The sequence below is a fragment of the Oncorhynchus clarkii genome, chromosome 1 (genome assembly GCF_045791955.1).
Source record: "Oncorhynchus clarkii lewisi isolate Uvic-CL-2024 chromosome 1, UVic_Ocla_1.0, whole genome shotgun sequence".
NCBI classification, from domain to species: Eukaryota; Metazoa; Chordata; class Actinopteri; order Salmoniformes; family Salmonidae; genus Oncorhynchus; species Oncorhynchus clarkii.
In genome coordinates, this window is record NC_092147.1 from 10009166 (window position 1) to 10030205 (window position 21040).

Consider the following 21040-nt stretch of genomic DNA (forward strand, 5'->3'; position numbering starts at 1 on the left):
GATACGGATTTTTCTTTATCTCAATGCATTCTTAGTCTAAATAGTTAGCAGGGCACATACACCACCACCCCCCCCCCCCCCCACTTATCATTCCAGCGTGTCTTCTTCAGATATCGTTTACAGTTCACTTTCCCAACGGCACTTGTAACTTTTTCCTGTCACATTTCGTGGCCCTTGATAACGTCTCGATTTTAATATCCAAGTAGATACTTCCGTTTCCCCCACATACACGAGTCTCTCACCTGAGCTTGTTCTCTCTCTCCACGCTCACTCCACACGCGCTCTCAGCACCCCCGCCCTGGTTTATGGCTCGGACTCAGATAGGAGTGGTAAAGGTCACTCATTGCCTGCCTTTATCGCTCTTTCTTCAGCCGGTTAGGGAGGGTTTTGAGGTTTACACACACTGTCTATGGTCAAATTATTCCTACCATATATTAAGACACGGTCTGACGTTACCTTCCATGATAACCTAAAAAAAACACAGATCATAAAAACAGTTAAGTTCATTACATTTCTTTTTCAGGAAACCAGACAAACATTGACTATATGACAAATTATGACATTAACCTTTTCTTAATAACATCTCTAAGACAAATGTCAAAAAGCATTACATACCGTTACTGCTAAAACCATTTTCTAAATTAGTCCATACTCCCTTATTCTACTGGCGACCTCTAGGAAGAGTTACCAGATCATGAAGTTAGCACCCTAACCCCTCGCAGAATTCCCACTCCATGATCCCAATCTGGTGACAGGAAATCAGCAATACATATATCACAATCCATTTGAAGTAACTGTCATCCCTTATTAACATATATTTCCCTTTCTATATGCAGCCTGAACACGGTACCACTGTATAAGTACCCCAAAGACCAGGACCTCAGGGAACTGGTCATTTTCCACTTTCAAACACGTGATTAAACAAAAACAAACAAAAACATGTTAAATCAAAAATAAACAAATTCGAATAACTAATCAACTTAGAATTACGACTCTTATAACTCCCTACGGATAAAATAATAATCTCCTAAAGTAATGGTACAATTTTGATAGAGAATGGTGATTCTCGTTAATTTTATAATTAAATTCCCCTGTTCCGTTACTTTCTAATGAGATCGTATCTCACTAGGAATTTTTTGTATACAGGGCTTTAGACACCATGTAAATACCTCTTCAAAACATTTCCATCCTCCTGCATACCCAATTTAACTGAATTGAAAAAACCCCGTCCAATAAATCCCACTACACTGCGACAGTATCTCTCCACCAAATGATTCACTGGTCTCCTTTTCCCCATGATTCTCCATAACCACCACACCATATAAAAAAATGTAAAGTTCATGCCCTATACCAATTCCTCGTGATCCCAGTTCATTTTAGGTTAGGTAACCCCTATACTAATTCCTCGTGACCCCTCCACCCTTTCGTCCATTCTAGAATACTATTCCAGAATAAGACGACATAAAACTTACATTTCTTTAGAAATAAAACCACAGAAATGTCTAATGATTTAAACAAACCCTAAGGCCTTCTGCATTTGCAAGGAGTGTTTAGCCATATAATTTAAATGTTTTACCTTTAGAATCCATTCCCCTTGCATTTCGCCTAGAATTTTAAACCCAAAATACGTTTTTCTGTGGAAAATTTAGCCAATTTCTCATTGTAAGGAATCCACCATATGTGCATGTGGTTCTCTAACACTTTCTCTCATCAAGGCAGCCGCCTTAGCCATTTCTTCTGCTCTACGATTACCTATGGCGATTTTATCTGTACGACTAGTATGAGCTTCACATTTCACCACTGTTAATTTACTGGGTAACTGACATGCTTCTAATAATGCCTCTACCTCCAGACCATTTATATTGGTGTTCCTGTTGCTGTTAACATGCCCCGATGTGACCACAATGTCCCCAAATCATGAGCTACTCCAAATGCATACCACACACAGCGTACTGTTGTGTCTTTGGCATCATTAAAGTGAAGACTTATTTTATCAAATCAATTCTCTGTATTTATTACTTGATTCAACTAATCATGTAAATGTAATTAACTAGGAAGTCGGGGCACCAAGGAAAATCTTCAGATTACAAAGTTATAAATTTCTTAATATAATTTTTCAGATATTTTAATGTCTGATCAATTAGTCTTCTAATTAATGAATGATTCTTTACCTCACGTTAGTCTCATTCCAAATGTCGTAAATTGTTGGTTATCTGCACAAACCCAGTCTTTGCTATGAATCATCCGTACATCAATTGTCTTAATCATTTATTTACTAACTAACTAACTAATCACATAAATGCATAACAAACAAACACATTCGATATGGTTACAAGGAAATGATAGGGGATGTGCCCTAGTGGGCTAAACCGGTATGGCGGCTTGGTAGACAAAGGGAGTGAGAAGGGCGCGAAAGACAAAAGACACTACTCAGTTGATAATTATAATAATTTAAATGCTAACCCTTTGCACATGAACACTCACTCATTCGGGAATAATTGCAATCAATATATATATTTACGCTCAGTGTGTCATCGTGATTTCTGTTGGAATCTTCCTTTTCTGTTGGAAAGTTCATTCGAGATTCTCTCTGCGTCCCTGGAGTCTTTGGTTAGAATGGATACACAAGAGTAACATTCAGAAATGTTCTTATAGAATAGATGTTTCAGCGGTTGTCTTCGCATTCATCTGACATAAATTCTAGCTGCAGACTAGTAATTAGTATCGAAGATTTGCTCTTATTCTGTCGGTATCGATAGTCTCAGAGTTTAACAACCATTACAACCTTAGCTTATACTGAAGGTACGCATGGTCTCTACTCAAACCTTAGCCCTCTCGGTAATCGACGTATGCATGGTCTCTACTCAAACTTTAGCCCTCTCGGTAATCGACATATGCATGTTCTCTACTCAAACCTTAGCCCTCTCGGTAATCGACGTATGCATGGTCTCTACTCAAACCTTAGCCCTCTCGGTAATCGACGTATGCATGGTCTCTACTCAAACCTTAGCCCTCTCGGTAATCGACGTATGCATGGTCTCTACTCAAACCTTAGCCCTCTCGGTAATCGACGTATGCATGGTCTCTACTCAAACCTTAGCCCTCTCGGTAATCGACGTATGCATGTTCTAAAGTGGGCTTCTCCAGGTGGGGGTTTTATTCAGAACCATGGAAAAGCTGTCCCATGACGCCAGATCGAGGTCTGCGCTCATGGGGGTGGGCCAATGACTTAGTTAAACATTAAACAGAAATACAATTCCCTCACATTAACGGTTTAAAGTCACATTACACAATTTCACAAATAGTTTAATCTTTACTCATTAATTTTATACAATAATTAGATGTAAGCATCAGAACGGAGGCTCCTGTATAAACAGAGTTATGGTAATGTGGCTGTATTGTCTTTCCTGAGGTCACAATCATAAAACAAAATGGGCCGGTCGTACCTGGATTCGTCACCGACCTATTCCACATTCTCCAAAACATGGATATTGTTCAGTTCTCAAGTTCTGTGATGTAGAAGAAGTTCCTTTGTTCTACTGTGAACGTTGCTCTTTCTATACTGCATGAGGGAGAGAGTCTCCTCCAGGAATTTACGACCTTAGATAACAGAGCCTGGGTGTAGGGGGAAGAGAGAGGTGGTGAGAGAGAGAGAGTTGGTGCTTGCTATATCCAAAGAGGGCCACGTAATCACAGTACCCCGTTACGTTACTTTTTTCCCGTATGTGTTCATGTAACTAGAGCCATCTTTATACAAAAATCTTCCCGATTCCAATGCTGTCCATTGCAAATCAGGCCTAGGTTTTGGAGTAATCGGATCTGGGTCACATGCATGCGATTCACCCACCCCAGGCAACAGCATTAACGACGCAGGTTTCAAAGCACCACTCTTATTGTAGATTTTCCCCATTTAACGTTAACTCCCATTTTGTCCATCTTGCACTAGTAACATGTTGTGCTTTCATGCTGTTCACTATGTTTGCTACTGTGTGTGGAACATACAAATGTACTTTTTGACCCATTGTAATGGAAGTCGTGTTATGAAACACCATTTCAGTCTCCTGTACCCCCCTAAGGCACGGTGGCATTCCTTTTGCCACCGAGTCTAACGATTTACTCCATTACTGGTCTCTCTCTACCCCCAGGACTGCACAACCACCGCGCCACAACGTCCCTCCTGTTCATGAACAACAATTTTAAAAGGTCATTTTAGGTTTGGCAATCCCAAAGCTGCCACTTGACACAATAGCTTCTTTAACTCGACAAACGCTTCCTCACACTCTTGATTCCACTCTATCCTCTCATGGGGAACCTTCCCTCCTTTCGTCAACTCTGTAAGAGTCTCAGCAATTTCAGAGAAAGACGAAATAAAATGTCTAACAAATTTGAAAACTCCTAAAGTTTTCCTAAGCGTGTGAGGAGTGTTTGGCCGTGCCAAAGAACAAATTGTTTCTACCCGATCCCGGGTAATGTGTATCCTGCCCTTAGAAATCAAAATCCCAAAATATGTTACATCTTGCTTTGCTAGTTGTGTGTTGTCCTGCGATGCTTTATGGCCCCGTCTACCAATGTGGTGCGGTCTCGCATATTAGTTTCTTCGTCTTTTGACACTAATAACAAATCATCCATGTATTGTACTAACACAGAACCTGCAATTGATACCCTTTTAACAATTGTTTCAATGCAAAATGACATCAAGTGAGACTATTTGTGAATCCCATCGGTACTCTACTAAAAGTTAGGTAAAACGTGATCTCATACGTCTTCCATCACATAGAAACTGTAATCTCTTTGAACCCCTTATCGATCGAAAAGAGACTATATACCGCTTTGTGAAAGTTCCATACGTGCTAATCTCAAAACGATTAGTTGTTGCTCTTTTGAAAAAGATGCAAACTCTTGTATAGTTCATTTCCTGCTAATGCAGTAGGTTCCAGTATCACCTTACACTCATCTTTCCAATGCCCGATAGTCCCAAGGATCTCCTTAAGCTTGGATCTTTCCCCCGCTACGTTTCTTAGTCTTGTCTCTGCCATTGAAACTATAGTTAATGATTTTCTCTATGGCCCTATTAACCCCTTGCATGTCTGCGAGGTGAGCGGAGTCATATTCCACTCTCAAAACATCGTCTTGAATTTAATCTACTAACCTGCAATTACCGTTTTGATCACAGGGCTCCAACCTTTCCATCAAAGCAGAAGTGCAAATTCTATCAATGCACTCCCATTCCCAGTCCTTCTGTAGTGGTGTACTGGTGTTACTCATTCTGGGTTTATCGTTATGCATTTGCTGTTGGTAGAATGCTGACATCAAAACGCTGGTATATTGAGCTGTTGATTCTGTTTTTATGTTTTTATGCCAAGTCATAAGTGCCTCGCTCAATTCATTATTAGATTTGAATTTTTCGTCAGCAGAAAAATGTTGTCAAATTTTTATCTAATTTGCTGGATTTTTCCCATATTCCAGCCTAATTGGTAGAATGCTCGTTCGCTTCTTTTAGCGCTTCCATGGCTTTATTAATCTCTGCTAGCTCTATATTATAGGGAGAAACAGGTTTGTTTGTCGCCATATCAATAGTTCTTATTCCCTAAACACTCCTGATGGTGTTCATGGTGTTTTAGATTTCTTCCCTCCCGTCTATAATACACACCTTCTATTAACTATGTTCTAAGATAGTACCAGACACTTCCCCGGATAATAATTAATTGGTCACGGCACTTAACACTTTGTATTAGAACCGATACCATAAACGTCTGCGAATCTATTACTGGAGAATAGGGACAGGACTTTGTCCTATTCCAGTACTTCCTCAAATATCACTATTATAGATAACCCACATCATCTCATCACGCCCTCTCCCCATAAGGCATAAATCAACCTCTCTCCGTATTGATACTGCTACTACACGTATATCAAACGGTGTTCAAATATCCTATATTTTCTTTTTCTTTTTCTTACTATCTTCTAGAACTCTCGTCTTAAACAAAACAAACTCACTGCAACTGGGACTTTTGTCCTTTTTACAGATCTCGCAGGCGATTACCCCTACTAGGGACCTATCCTATATGTGCAAGACCTATCCTACATGTGTAAGAGCCTGGCTCTCGCAGAGAAAAAAAACCTCCACTTGGGACCTATCTTTAAAAGGAACCTACCCTTCATTTATTTTAGCCTGGCTCTTATATTTTTTTTCTGGATCTTCCAGAGGAAATACCTCCACTCGGAACCTATCCTTATGGAGCCTACCCTATACCAGATATTTATGAACGGTCGTTTACACAATGGGCTTACAGAATGAACTTAGGCTCTCCAGGTCCGTATCCCATAATTAGTTCAGCCAACGATTCTCATCTCCCCAAGATGTCAAAATGAGTGGAAACAGATATAGGAACTAGCCTACCTTGTTTGTTGCCAGCTCTGCTCCACTGGACTCTTTGGATTGACTACAAGTTGTGGTGAATCCTGCCGACAACGCCATCTGTTAGGATCTTATTTGTCAGAGTAAATAACTCACGGACACTAGATAAGCTTTAACCAAGTTTAATTCTTCCCAAAGGTTCTGTACAGCTGTAATTCAGACAGCAAAACATGTTTTTATTTTTTTAATTTTTTTTATTTCACCTTTATTTATCCAGGTAGGCTAGTTGAGAACAAGTTCTCATTTGCAACTGCGACCTGGCCAAGATAAAGCATAGGAATTCCAAACATACAACAACACAGAGTTACATATGGAATAAACAAAACATAGTCAATAATACAGTAGAACAAAAGAAAACAAAAAGTCTATATACAGTGAGTGCAAATGAGGTAAGATAAGGGTTTGAGGCAATAAATAGGCCATGGTGGCGAAGTAATTACAATATAGCAATTAAACACTGGAATGGTAGATGTGCAGAAGATGAATGTGCAAGTAGAGATACTGGGGTGCAAAGGCGCAAGATAAATAAATAAGTACTGTATGGGTATGAGGTAGGTAGATAGATGGGCTATGTACAGGTGCAGTGATCTGTGAGCTGCTCTTAATTTATCTCTATTTCTGCTTTTTGTGACTCCTCTCTTTGGCTGGAAAAATGGCTGTGTTTTTCTGTGACTAGGTGCAGACCTAACATAATCGTTTGGTGTGCTTTCGCTGTAAAGCCTTTTTGAAATCGGACACTATGGTGGGATTAACAACAAGTTTATCTTTAAAATGGTGTAAAATACGTCTATGTTTGAGCAATTTTTAATTTTGAGATTTCTGTTGTTTTGAATTTGGCGCCCTGCACTTTCACTGGCTGTTGTCATATCGATCCCCATTAACGGCTAAGCCATGAGAAGCTGAAGGCTTTCAGAGACTGAATCGGCTGATAGATGTACAATGACTTTATCGATCCAAGACAACCATATCTACACACACAGATGCATATAGTGCGATCAGTATAACATAGAGCCTTCGCAAAATGCCACTAAACAGGACTACATTTATTTTTGATCTCGCCCCCCCATCAATACACCGGAAGCATTCATACGGTGTATCATTCAGCACGCTAAGCCAGACCTACATTCCTACTGGGCAATTATGTGCGAAACACAACTCACTGTCCTAGAAAGACCTCAGACCTGATGAAAACAAGTACAGATTGCCCCAGGGGGAAATTCCCTTTTAAGTTCCTGGACCTCTCTGGTCAGATCATCCCTTCATTTGTTAGTTGAGTCCAACAGTATTTGGTATTTGGACAAGGCTCTTGAAGCCATTTTCCTGTTGTTGTTACAACTGCATGTAGAACCCTTTTCGTTGATTTAAAAGATACTTCACCTGTGATTAACACTGTCCTCTCCATGACTCCCACCTTTGGCTTTGGATACCATGGGAGAGGGGGGGTAATTCACATGTACTGTACTGTATGGTGTGTGTTTGGGGTTTGGCCCGTGTGCAACAGGTCAAGTGGAGCAGTGTGTCCCCCTGTCTGGGTCTCTGTCTCTGGGATTAATTGTGTCCGTCAACTTGAGACAGGGATGTTTCACTAGCCCAGCCATGAGGTCCAGCCGAAATAGAGAGAGAGGGGGAGGGAGGAAGAGAGAGGTGGCAAGAGAGAGAGAGAGAGACAGAGTGTAGAGAGGAGGAAGATGGGGGGAAAGTAAAATGTGTGTGTGTGTGTGTGTGTGTGTGTGTGTGTGTGTGTGTGTGTGTGTGTGTGTGTGTGTGTGTGTGTGTGTGTGTGTGTGTGTGTGTGTGTGTGTGTGAGAGAGAGAGATCTGAGGGAGACAGTTTAGAGAGGCAGTGTACTATAGCTCTGTATATCTGAAACCAGTTACTGCGCCCCAAGCCTGGGGCCTACGTCATGGCGAAAGGGGGGCAATTATGGATCATTTCAGTGTAAACAGAGATTCCCATGGTCTAAAACACCTTTTTTTATGCGCCCACACACACACACACACACACACACACACACACACACACACACACACACACACACACACACACACACACACACACACACACACACACACACACACACACACACACACACACACACACACACACACACACACACACACATACACACACACACAACCCCTGGTGTGTGACAGAGGACAAACCCAGCCCCCAGTGCCAATGTGGGTGACATCACACACACAGCTCTGTCAAGTAAAGAGTGAGGCATGGAGGGGGGGGTATCGGGGGGAATCTCCCCCAAGGCAAAGCGATCTGAGTTGGTGTGAACAGCTGTTTGATAATTGCAGCCTGCAGTAATTAAGCCATGAAGAAATGAGCCGCCAGAGACAGACAAACTTGAAATACTGTTATCCTTCGAGGAGACAAACAAGGACACCTTCCACTCAGAGACCCAGGCGTGTCCCATTTGTCCCTTCCCTGACAGCGGTTCCTTTTGCCGAAAGCCGCGGTGAGAGAGCATAACCAAGCGTTTTAGTCCATGGATGGATACCGCGTCTGCCTAGTATGGCAGGGGGTCCTGTGGAAATATAGTGCCCTTGTTGGGAAGTAGTGCGTCATTAGGTCACACATTCTCTCAGCCTGACTCAGCGCCCGCTCTGCCAAACTAAGAAATAACCACCCAATTGAATATTAATATTTTGTACTAATATTTGTTGACCGTTGCGCTATGCTAATTAGTGTAGTTTATGACAATTCTCCCGGATCCGTGATGGGTCGTTCCAAGAGGTTGTTAAGCAAGGAAACCTCTACTAGGGAGATACTGACAGAATCCCGCACCAGAAAATCAGCAGGAGCGGACGTGCCCTCCCAGTCCTCCAGCATACCGCGGTTTTACACCGTCTGTGGACAGCTATGGATCAAGTGATGGCGAGAATGGAGAGATGGGAGAGGAGCGGCCTCCCTACCCCATTTTCAGCCACTCTCCAGCCTACACCACCACCTTCTCCAGCGGCGTCTGGACCCTGCGGGATTCGGCTCGCGCTCCCGAGGGAGTACGATGGGACGGCTGCCGGGTTCCTGCTCCAGCTGGCGCTTTAACTGGCAATCGTTCACCCGACTCCCTTGGGAGGGGAGAGTGTCAACGTCCTCGTCTCCTGCCTTTCGGGCAAAGCCCTGGAGTGGGCCAACGCAGTCTAGGAGGGTCCAGACTTGGCAAGGGACCATTACCTGGAGTTCACCTGGGTGAACGTAAGGTGAACGTCTGTTTCATCTGAGGCAGGAGACGAGGAGCGCACAGGACTTCGCGCTGGAGTTTCGGACCCTGGCCACCGGCGCGGGGTGGAATGACAGGTCCCTGATGGACCACTATAGGTGCAGCCTATGGGAGGACGTCCGCAGGGAGCTAGCTTGTCGAGACACCACCCTCACTCTGGACCAACTGATAGACATGTTCATCAGGCTGGACAACTTGCTGGCTGCTCGCGGGCGTCCAGATCGGGTCCTGTTCTTTCCAACTCCCAGCACTCCCGCTCCGACACCCATGGAGTTAGGGGGTGCTGCAGCTAGGGCGACTGGAAGAGGAGCCTACTTGCACCAGTTGTGGTCGGAGAGGGCACACTGCCGACCGGTGCTGGAGGAGCTCGTCTGGGAGTCGAGAGGGCAGGCAGAGCACTGCTCGGACATCCCAGGTGAGGCAGCACCAGGCTCACCCTGAGCTCCCTGTTGGTCATATGCATGTGTTGATTTCCTATCCTGAGTTTTCCTTCCATTCCCAGCATATTGCCTTAGTAGATTCAAGCGCAGTGGTGAATTTTATAGACCTTGGGTCGCGCTTAAGTTAGGGATTCCCTTGGTTCAGATGGACCAACCCTTCCCCGTGCATGCCCTAGATAGTCGACCATTAAGGACATGGTGATGCGGGGGGGGGGGGGGGGTTCATGAGGAGCGGATTAGTCTCTTCCTCATTGATTCTCCTGCGTTTCCAGTGGTGCTGGGGATTCCCTGGTTAGCTTATCACAATCCCAAAATTTTGTGGAAATAGGGGGCTCTAAAGTGGTGGTCAGAGGAGTGCTCAGGTAGGTGTGTGGGAGTATCTATCGGTGCGCATTCCCCCCGAATATGCCGATTTGGCTATCGCTTTCTGTAAAAAGAGGGCGACGCAATTACCACCTCATCGACGAGGGGAGTGTGCGATAACCCTCCAGGTAAACGCCACACTTCCCAGGACCCTCTGGTCATCCAAGGATTGATAGGATGGTGCGGGGTCTTTGGGGGAAGTACTGGTGGCCCACCTTGGCCAAGGACGTGAGGGTTTATGTCTCCTCCTGTTTGGTGTGTGCCCAGTGTAAGGCTCCTAGACACCTGCCTAGAGGGAAGTTGAAAAATAAATTTGATTTGATTTCCTCTTTCCCAAACATTCCCTTTGATTTGGACATTTTCCACACAACGTATAATGTATAAACATCAAACATATACTAGGAAAACTCTTCACGTTACAATGTTTTCGTAATAACGTCATCTATTAACCTTTAATAACAAAACAAAAATGACAGACATTTTCACATTTTCATTTTCATAGGAAATGTGAAGTTAGTTGTCTAAAATTGGATTTCCGTAAAACCTAGACCTTGCTCTTAACTTGGTAAGCCCAGAGAATTGCCCTAAAGGCGGTTACGCCCACTTATGACCTGAGGGTATTAAACCTGTGTGTGAAGAATTAACATATGAGACTACGTGACCCAAGCTGAAGCCGAGGTCTAAAAAGTCAATGAACCCAAAACGCAACACAAGTTTGAAGACAAATAAAAAAAATTCTACCCAAGCTACGGATGAGTTGTTTCTAAGCGGGTGAATTCAAGTCAAACCACCTAGCCTCCATCTCCCATCGAATCGTGCTATCTACACTGTTTCATTCCTACGCTGTGAGCTCTGAGCTACAGAGCTGTCTGTCCTCAGAAGAGCCCTTCCAGAACAAGGGCAAGGGAACAGACTCCTAAGTCAAAAGGACACTGACATCGTGAGGACGACCAGAGAGGTGCGCCCGAGAAGTGTGTCATTGAGCAGCCTGGACGGTCGACGCGGAGAATCCACAGAGACCTTCCCCACTTAATTACACCATTATATTCTGACCCATAAGAGCGGCAGTTTGGGTCAAGGCTAGGGTTAGAATAAGCATAGCTGACAAATTCACCCAAATGTATATTTCTCTCGTGTACTTTCTCTTTTTCTCTCTCTTTTAAATCCCAATTTTGGGTAACACGCGCCATAGTGTGTTGGCCCGTTATACTAAGTTCTAATCAATAGCCTAGAATGTGTTTTTGTGTATACGTATCTTGTATCATCATTTTAGCTTTCTAGTAAATAAATACTTTACTAAGATTGCTGTGGTACGAACTCATTGGTGAGACCCGGGTCCGTGCAGAATCCCGGATTATACGATATTCAGAACGAGATTGTAAAGGTAACTGATTAATTAGCGGCTGTTGTAAAATCGATATTCTGATATTCTTTGAGTTAATTTGGGAAATAGAAACTCAATAAAAACGTATTTTCCCATGGTGCCCCAGGTTAATGAGTTAATAATTGCTTGACTCAGTTTATCACGCAATTAGGAACTTTTAATCATTCGATGATCAACAGTCGTCACATTAACTAATACAATGTCACGACACTGTACTCTAGGCGCTAGGTTGGGGGCCTGCAGTACCTCGTGGATTTGGAGAGGTACGGTCCGGAGGAGAGGTGCTGGGTGCCGGTGGGGGACATCTTGGACTCATCTCTGCTGAGTGAGTTCCACGTTAGTTGAGTAGAGGAGGGTGTTCCTCCGTTTTCGACTATACTGCGTTCCTGTTTTCTAGTGGCTGCTTTTGTGGTCCTGTACCTGTTTTTTTTGGTGGACCAGTGAATAAAACGCCCCTTCTTCAAATTCTTCAAATCCACACCCACCTCTACTAGGGAGATACTGACATTGAGGTATCAGGGAAAGCTGTGTGCTTAGTGTGCAAAGACAGCATCGCTGTCTTGAAAGAATACAACTTATCCCGACACGAAATATAGGAATCTGTCTTCTGAGCAGAGGGCAAGTGCATCGAAAGAGTTGCTTGCTCATTCGCATTCAGCAAACGGCAGAATTGTGAGAGCTGTTTAATTGACTCTGCAACAATACTTTGCCCAAACAAGAAAGAGCTGTTTGAAAAAGTTTTCCTGTCAAGCCGAACAGTGACAAGGCATTTTGAGGACATCGCAGAGAATATGGAACAAGAGTTGAAAGACAAGGTAAAGGGTTTCACCTATTTCTCCTTGGCCCTGGATGAGAGCAGTGATACGTGTGACTCGGCGCAGTTGTTTATATTCTTACGAGGCATAACCACAGAGTTTGAAATTACAGAGGAGCTTGCTTCAGTGAAATAAATGAAGAACACAACCACAGGGAACAGATTTATTGGAGGAGGTTAATAAGTGTGTGGCAGAGCTGGGACTGAGTTTTGAAAAGTTATCCAGTGTGACCACTGATGGGTGCCCAAACATGACAGGAAAAAACATTGGCCATTTGAAAAGGATACAAGATTAAATAGCTGAGCTGAACCCAGATCAGAAAATTATTTTCCTGCGTTGCATTATTCATCAGGAGGTGCTCTGTAAATGTGTTCTGAAAATGAGCCATGTTGTGAATACAGTAACTAAAGTGGTAAACTTTATAAGAGCAAAATCTTTAAAAAACAACATGTTTGTCTCACTGTTGGAAGAGACAGAGTCGGGTCATGCAGATCTCCCCTACCACACAAACGCGAGATGGCTGAGTTTGGGGAAGGTGTTTTAAAGGGTGTGGGACCTGAAGTCGGAGATCGCTGAGTTTGGGGAAGGTGTTTTAAAGGGTGTGGGACCTGAAGTCAGAGATTGCTGAGTTTTTTCAAATGAAAGGAAAATATGTGGATTTCCCTCAACTACAAGAGATAGAATGGTTGGCTGATTTTGCCTTCACTGTGAAAATCATGGCCCTCATGAACAAACTGAATTCCGAACTACAAGGGAAGGGTCTTTTTACACATCAGATGTACAGCCTTGTCAAAGCCGTCAAGAGAAAATTACTCCTCCTGACCCATCAAGTAGAAGCCAATAATCTCATCCAACTTCCGACACTACTAGTCTGTTCCCTATCAGATGACCAGCGGGAGAAGCATATATCGCTACTGCGTGCTTTGAACGGTGAGTTTTCTCGTCGTTTTGAGGATTTCAAAGTGTGGATAATGCTCCCACTGACCTGTAACTTGAGTTTATCTATCTTCAGTCTGATGCAGTGATTGGAGAACTATTCAAAACAATGTCACTGACATTGTCACACTCGATGTCACTGACATTGTCACTCTTGATGAACAAAACATTCCAATGCTCGGAAGATGTTTGTACTTTTTGGGTCAACCTATGTATGTGAACAGACATTTTCAGTGATGAACTATAACAAGTCAAGGCATAGATCATCTCTTACTGACTCTCACCTCTTAGCAATCCTACGCATAGCGACGTCAGAAACTATACTTGACTTCACTGCTCTAGTCAATGCCCATCAGAGACTTCACTCCTCACACTGACTGAGTAGTTTATATGTGATGTTGAGCTCTGTCTCTTTCTTGTGTTTTTGGGCATACCCGTTAACAAAAGTTTAGTCCGTGGTGCTGAATGCAGCGTGTACTTTTACCTCCGTGTAGTTCGTTGCAGGTTTAATAATGAAAATACCTATCAAAAGGAGAACATGGATGTGGTTTATTTCTGTGCATTTTTAAAAAAGTACAACAAGTAGCATATCTGGATGTGATTTACAGTAGATATTTAATAATTCTATATATATTTTACTAGGCAAGTCAGTTAAGAACAAATTCTTATTTTCAATGGCGGCCTAGGAACAGTGTGTTAACTGCCTTGTTCAGGGGCAGAACAACAGATTTTTATCTTGTCAGCTCGGGGAAGCGATCTTGCAACTTTTCGGTTACTAGTCCAGCGCTCCAACCACAAAGGCACCCTGCCGCCCCAAATGTATCTGTCAACACTGTCATACACATGATGTAGAATCCTGTAATATGATTGTGGCCTGTGATGGCAAAAATATTTTCTAATGTGTTCTTCCATGGAAAATAATTGCCCAGGCCTGATTAAGCATATACACAGAATGTATACAGATTTAAGACTGTGAATATTGAATTCCAATGTTCAAATGTTTGATATTAATTGGCTTAGTTGCACTTGGACACTAAAATGACAGCACTCCAGAAAATGCTCTCCATCCAATTTAAGTACATCTGCATGATGAGTATAGTTTGGAGACAGCTTTATTTAAATGTATATCCAGTCGCGGGTGACATTAGAGACAGATAAAGGAATCGCTTTAATTGCTTGGAGAATGGACTGTTTCCATGGTAATCATTTTCTTTAAACCCTTGGTGGAAATGTGCTATAAGTAAATTATTAATGTTGAGTACGCAGAGAGAAAACAAAAAAAAAATGATGTCATTATTCCAATCAAGCCTCGCCGCTTCTCCCCGATAAATAACATTCTCATCATTTGTCAAACAACATATTGATGTAGACAGGTAAATGCACTTTTCGTCTGATATTAAAAATGATCTCAGCAGCTACCTTAACCTTTGACACCTTTCAAGCAATCACGACTTGCATTCCTTTAAAGTAAAAAAAGTAGCCTGATAAAACATGCAGTATTACAAGGTAATACGCTTCTTAGTTTCCTCATATCTTAGTCATCAGGAAACTGACCTTTGGGCAGGTTTTATGTAGTTTTTCTGTGTCAACTACAGTAGGCTGTGCTATATAAATGCCAGTCTGAGTTAGAAGACAATAATGTTGGAGGTGGCTCCTACCAGTACTGTAACGTGTTTCTTCTTACCATCTCATAGCCCTCAAGGATAAACTAAAGCACATTACCCCTGTACGTGGACACCCTGCCAAATGAGAGCTGACTGCCCTGCTCATGCCACCAAAGAATTAATGCGCTGAAGCCTGTCTACAAGAGCCGTCTCAAAAATCCATGACTAATTTGCTTTTCTTCATCTCGTTCTCTCTTCCTCATCCCTCCCTTTTTTCAACCCTCTCTCCCTCCCTACTGCCTTCTCTCTCACTCCACAACAGACTGAGAATCGTTGCAATTACGTCTTTAAGAGCAGAAGTAAATGCATCTCCATAATGGCAGCCAAGTGAGGTTCTAACTTCTGATATGAGTCTCACAAACGTAGCCCCGTGACAGCTTAATGGGCCTACGCATCAATCCACCAAAAACCCACCTCTAACTTTTGCTCATTAGTCCACTTGAGAAGGGATGTTCACTATTCTACTAGACTACTACTAGTACAGAAGTTCCCTGGCTGGATCTCTGGCAATATGCTGCCCGGTAAAGAGTAGTCGGAGGTGGTTGACGTGTGTCCACCAGCCAGTGCTAAGAGCCGTGTGCAGAGAAGTGGAGAAAAGCACAGCAGATGGGACGATGCTGAGGCTTTGATCTAGCTTCTGAAAAACAAATCTCCCAGAGTTGGAGAGTAGAGAGGCATAGTCTAAATGGCTGAAGGCACACGGGTCTCCTCTGAGCTGCCTGAGAGACTCGATCATTTTAAAAAGAGGCCCAGAGATAAATGCTTGGTTTCCAGGGATTTTGAAACTCATTGAAAGTCACAGGAAAGTACAAAGCCAGGGAAAACAGGGACAGAAAGTAGACTTGTGGATGATTCAAGGCCTCGGATGCTCTGCAGTCGGCTAAGCATGGAGTCTCTCAAGGTTATTTCCTGTTGTGAATCATAGATACAAATGGATTTGCAGTGTTGAAGAAACCTAACCGATCTTATTAACCAGTGGTTCTATTCTTTTTAGCTTGTGATAGAGCTTTACAGGACAAGTGCAGTCAAAAATGAGATTTCCCTGTGTTTTATATATATTTCCACACTATGAGGTTGGAATAATACTGTGAAATTATTAAAATGATAATAATGCCCTGGTAGTGTAAGAGCTGTTTGAAAAAAATGCCTAAAATTTCAGGTGGTTTTGGTGGGATGAAGTTTTTGCCTTCCATGGTGACATCACCATGCAATAAATTAGTCCATTAAGAAAGAGAGTTCCAAACCTCTCTACCAAGAACAGATAACTTTCAGTTTTCCCTCCCCACTCAGACCACTCCCAGACAGTCCTAGCTGAATTTTTGCTTGAGAAATTGCTCTTTGCTAAGAAGCTATTTTTGTTACTTTTAGACAATTTAAATTGAAAACACAATAAGGTACTTCAAGAGACATAAAAAAGTCTACTTCATATTCAGAATCTCCAGCACCCTAACATGAACATATGTGAAAATGGAGCCTTTCTCTGTTTTTTTTTGTAAAATAAGTGTTTCCAATGACATCATCAACCAATCAGTAGACAATTAGTAGACAATTAGTAGCCATAATTCGTTCAAATCACATGATGTGCACCAATGATGTAATTGGAAACACTTATCTCCCTCTATCTTGTTTTTTTTACACAAAACATAGAAATTTGCCATTTTCACATAAGTGACACGTTTCAGGAAGCTAGGCATAGGTCACATGTCACTATTTCACAGAAGAGGCATTTGAACTTGGCAGAAATGCCTTCTGGAACATGTGAACTTTCATATGCCTTAATAATAAACTTGTATGCCATCTGTAAATACAAATTACATTTTTAAATTGTGAGCCTAGTTGGTTAAGCCACGGAAAATGACAGGAACCTTTCAACTAAGCATGATTGGCTCAGATATTGGATGGGCTGAACATGAAAATAGATGAGTTTGGATTGGTCTGCCATGTAGCAAGCTTCTGTCTATAATATGAGCTGCCCAGTATGTTTACTACGCTACATTACTCACTCTGTTTAGCACATGGCCTCACCTTAAAGAGATGGGTGGGGCTTAAGAGGGTGTGAAAAATGCTGCATAGGTGTAGACAAAGCTAGACAGAGCTCTCCAGTAGGTGCTCCAAATATTCAAGGGCCATTTTCTCAAAAGTAGCGTTACAAGTTTATCAACTGTCAAGGCAGAACTACTTTCCCATTATTCCTCAACTGCAGTGTATGATACACCATTTTGTAGCTCTGAGTTTGTACTTTTATCTGAGGTGGTTGGGGTGGTGCAGAAGATGATTAATATACTGAAATTGTTTTAAATGTCAGTTTAATTGTTACCCATTTATATTGGTATTGAGATAAAAAAAAACAGCTGCATTGGACCTTTAAAATGTAGACTCAGTGATATGATGTAGATATAGAAAGTAAACTGCATTGTGGGTCAATTTATGCAACAACTAAGAGTGTTGAAGCGTGAGGCTCAGCTTCTCCGCTGTTTTGGTGCCCTGCCTACCACGCGGTGAACAGCGTGAAGCAAACCCATGCGGAAATACTGTGTGTGACTGTGAGAGCAATATCTGTGGTGCTACTCGTGGCTCGTTTCACTGAGTCTACCTTTAATATAGGAACGTGTTGAAACATTTAGGTAGTGTACGCTATTTTTTATTGTTAATGTATGCCATGAATTAAAGTGTATGTGGAGAAAGCAATTTATCATCAATCGCCTGTTGCAAGGACTTGCCCTGGAGGCCATGTTAATGAGGGGATGTTAACATTTAAATGCAATCGTTTCCATGCACCAAACAGAATACCCTCAAGCGGTTTTCTCTATCACACCACTAACTGCATCAGTAATGGACCACTGCCCTGCTTAAGAAGTATCATTGAATCACTGTCAGTACAAATGGAGTAGAGGGAATGTTCTCTGGCATTAAGGGTTTCATTTTACCTTCAATTTACAACAGCTCAATATCCGTGGCATGTTGTTAGGACAAAGACAGGATCTTAACATTTGATGGCATAGCCTAACAGCATGAGACTGTAAACATAACACAACCTTGTATGTTGCATATTACACATTACGGTGCCATAACTCAAGTGAATCTATATGTTATTGAAACATTGCCTGTCACGGGGAACATATGGGACCGACCGGCTCAATTCGGTCTTATGTAGCAAAATGTGAAAAAAAACTAAAACAAGAAGTACCAGTGACTTGCTCAATACGGAACTGTTCAGATGACGCGGATGCTACACTACAGGACTATTGTTCTAGCACAGATTGGAATATATTTCCGGGATTAATCCAATGGCATTGAGGAGTATACCACCCCAGTCATCGGCTTCATCAATAAGTGCATCGACGACGTCATCCCCACTTTGACCATACCTCCATATCCCAACCAGAAGCCATGGATTACAGGCAACATCCGCATCGAGCTAAAGGCTAGAACTGCCGCTTTCAAGGAGCGGGACACTAATCCGGACGCTTATAAGAAATCCTGCTATGCCCTCGGACGACCCATCAAACAAACAAAGTGTCAATACAGGATTAAGATTGAATCCTATTACACCAGCTCTAACGCTCGTCAGATATGGCAGGGCTTAAAAACTATTACGGACAACAAAGGGAAACCCAGACGCGAGCTACCCAGTGACGCGAGCCCAACAGACGAGGTGAATGCCTTTTAATGCTCGCTTCGAGGCAAGGAACACTGAAGCATGCACGAGAACACCAGCTGTTCTGGATGACTATGTGATAACACTCTCGGTAGCCGATGTGAGCAAGACCTTTAAACAGGTCAACATTCACAAAGCCGCTAGGCCAGTTGGATTACCAGGACGTGTACTCAAAACATACGCGGACCAACTGGCAAGTGTCTTCACTGACATTGTCAACCTTTCCCTGACTGAGTCTGTAATACCTACATGTTTCAAGCAGACCACAATAGTCCCTGTGCCCAAGGAAGCAAAGGTAACCTGCACTCACGTCGGTAGCCATGAAGTGTTTTGAAAGGATGGTCATGACTCACAGCATCAACAGCATCCTCCTGGATACCCTAGACCCACTTCAATTCGCATACCGCCCCAACAGATCCACAGATGATGCAATATCAATTGCACTCCACACACGCCCTTTCCCACCTGGACAAAAGGAAAACCTACGTGAGAATGCTGTTCATTGACTACAGCTCAGCCTTCAACACCATTGTGCCCACAAAGGTCATCACTAAGCTAAGGACCCTGGGACTAAACACCTCCCTCTGTAACTGGATCCTGGACTTCCTGACGGGCCACCCCCAGGTGGTAAGGGTAGGCAACTCCACATCTGCCATGCTGATCCTCAACACTGGGGCCCCTCGTGGGTGTGTACTTAGGTCCCTCCTGTAGTCCCTGATCACCCACAACTGCGTGGCCAAACATGACTCCAATACCATCATTAAGTTTGCTGACGACATAACAGTGTTAGGCCTAATCACCGACAGCAATGAGACAGCCTATAGGGAGGAGGTCAGAGAACTGTCAGTGTGGTGCCAGGACAACAACCTCTTCCTCAGAGTGAGCAAGACAAAAAAGCTGATTATGGACTACAGGAAAAGGCGGGCCAAACAGGCCCACATTAACATCAACGAGAGTTTCAAGTTCCTTGGTGTCCACATCACCAACGAACTATCATGGTCCAAACACACCAAGACAGTTGTGAAGAGGGCACGACAAAACCCTTTCCCCCTAAGGAGACTGAAAAGATTTAGCATCACCGCCTGGTATGGCAACTGCTCAGCATCTGACTAAGGCGCTATAGAGGGTAGTGCGTATGGTCTAGTACATCACTGGGGCCAAGCTTCCTGACATCCAGGACCTATATAATAGGCGGTGTCAGAGAAAAGCCTGTAAAATTGTGAGAGACTCCAGTCACCCGAGTCATAGAATGTTTACATTGACCCCTCCATCCATTTGTTTGTACACTGCTGCTACTCACTGTTTATTATCTATGCACTTCACCTTTACCTACATGTACAGATTACCTCAACTAACCTGCACCCATGCACATTGACTCGGTACCGGTACCCCCTGTATATAGCCTTGTTATTGTTAAGTTATTATGCAACTATTTTTAATTTTTTTAAATTATATTATTATTTTTTCCTTAATTTTATTTGGTAAATATTTTCTTAACTCTTCTTGAACTACACTGTTGAGGGGCTTATAAGTAAGCATTTCACAGTAAGGTTTGATTTCATTTGATACACTGTATCAATGATCATTGGCCATTGGATATAAACATTACACAACAAGTTGGAAATCTCAAATTCAACAATGAGTGGTTTGGAAGATTCGTTACAGTGGCTAACTGCAAGCATTGTCGGGAATAAACGAGCTCAGACTGGGAAAATACGATTTGAACAGCCATGCAACTTCAAAATATTATAAATCAGGCCTCTTTTTCTTTCATTGAGACAAAGGACGCTACCTTCCTGTTCAAGTGAGCAGTGTCTTATATGCTGCTGCATAAATGATGTAAAATGCCAGGGAGATATGTATACTGTAGCTAATATATTAATACTAAGTGTATGTTGTGTAGTAAGCTGTTAATAATTTGGTCTATTTTCACCTCTTAATCTCGCCTAAGCGTTACTGTTATGACTCGGTGGTGCACGTGTAGCCTATAACCTGTTTTGAGAAATATAATCATCGAATATTGTAAGAGCTTTCGGAAGTTTACATACACCTTAGCCAAATACATTTAAACTCAGTTTTTCAAAATTCCTGACATTTAATCATAGTAAAAATTCCCTGTTTTAGGTCAGT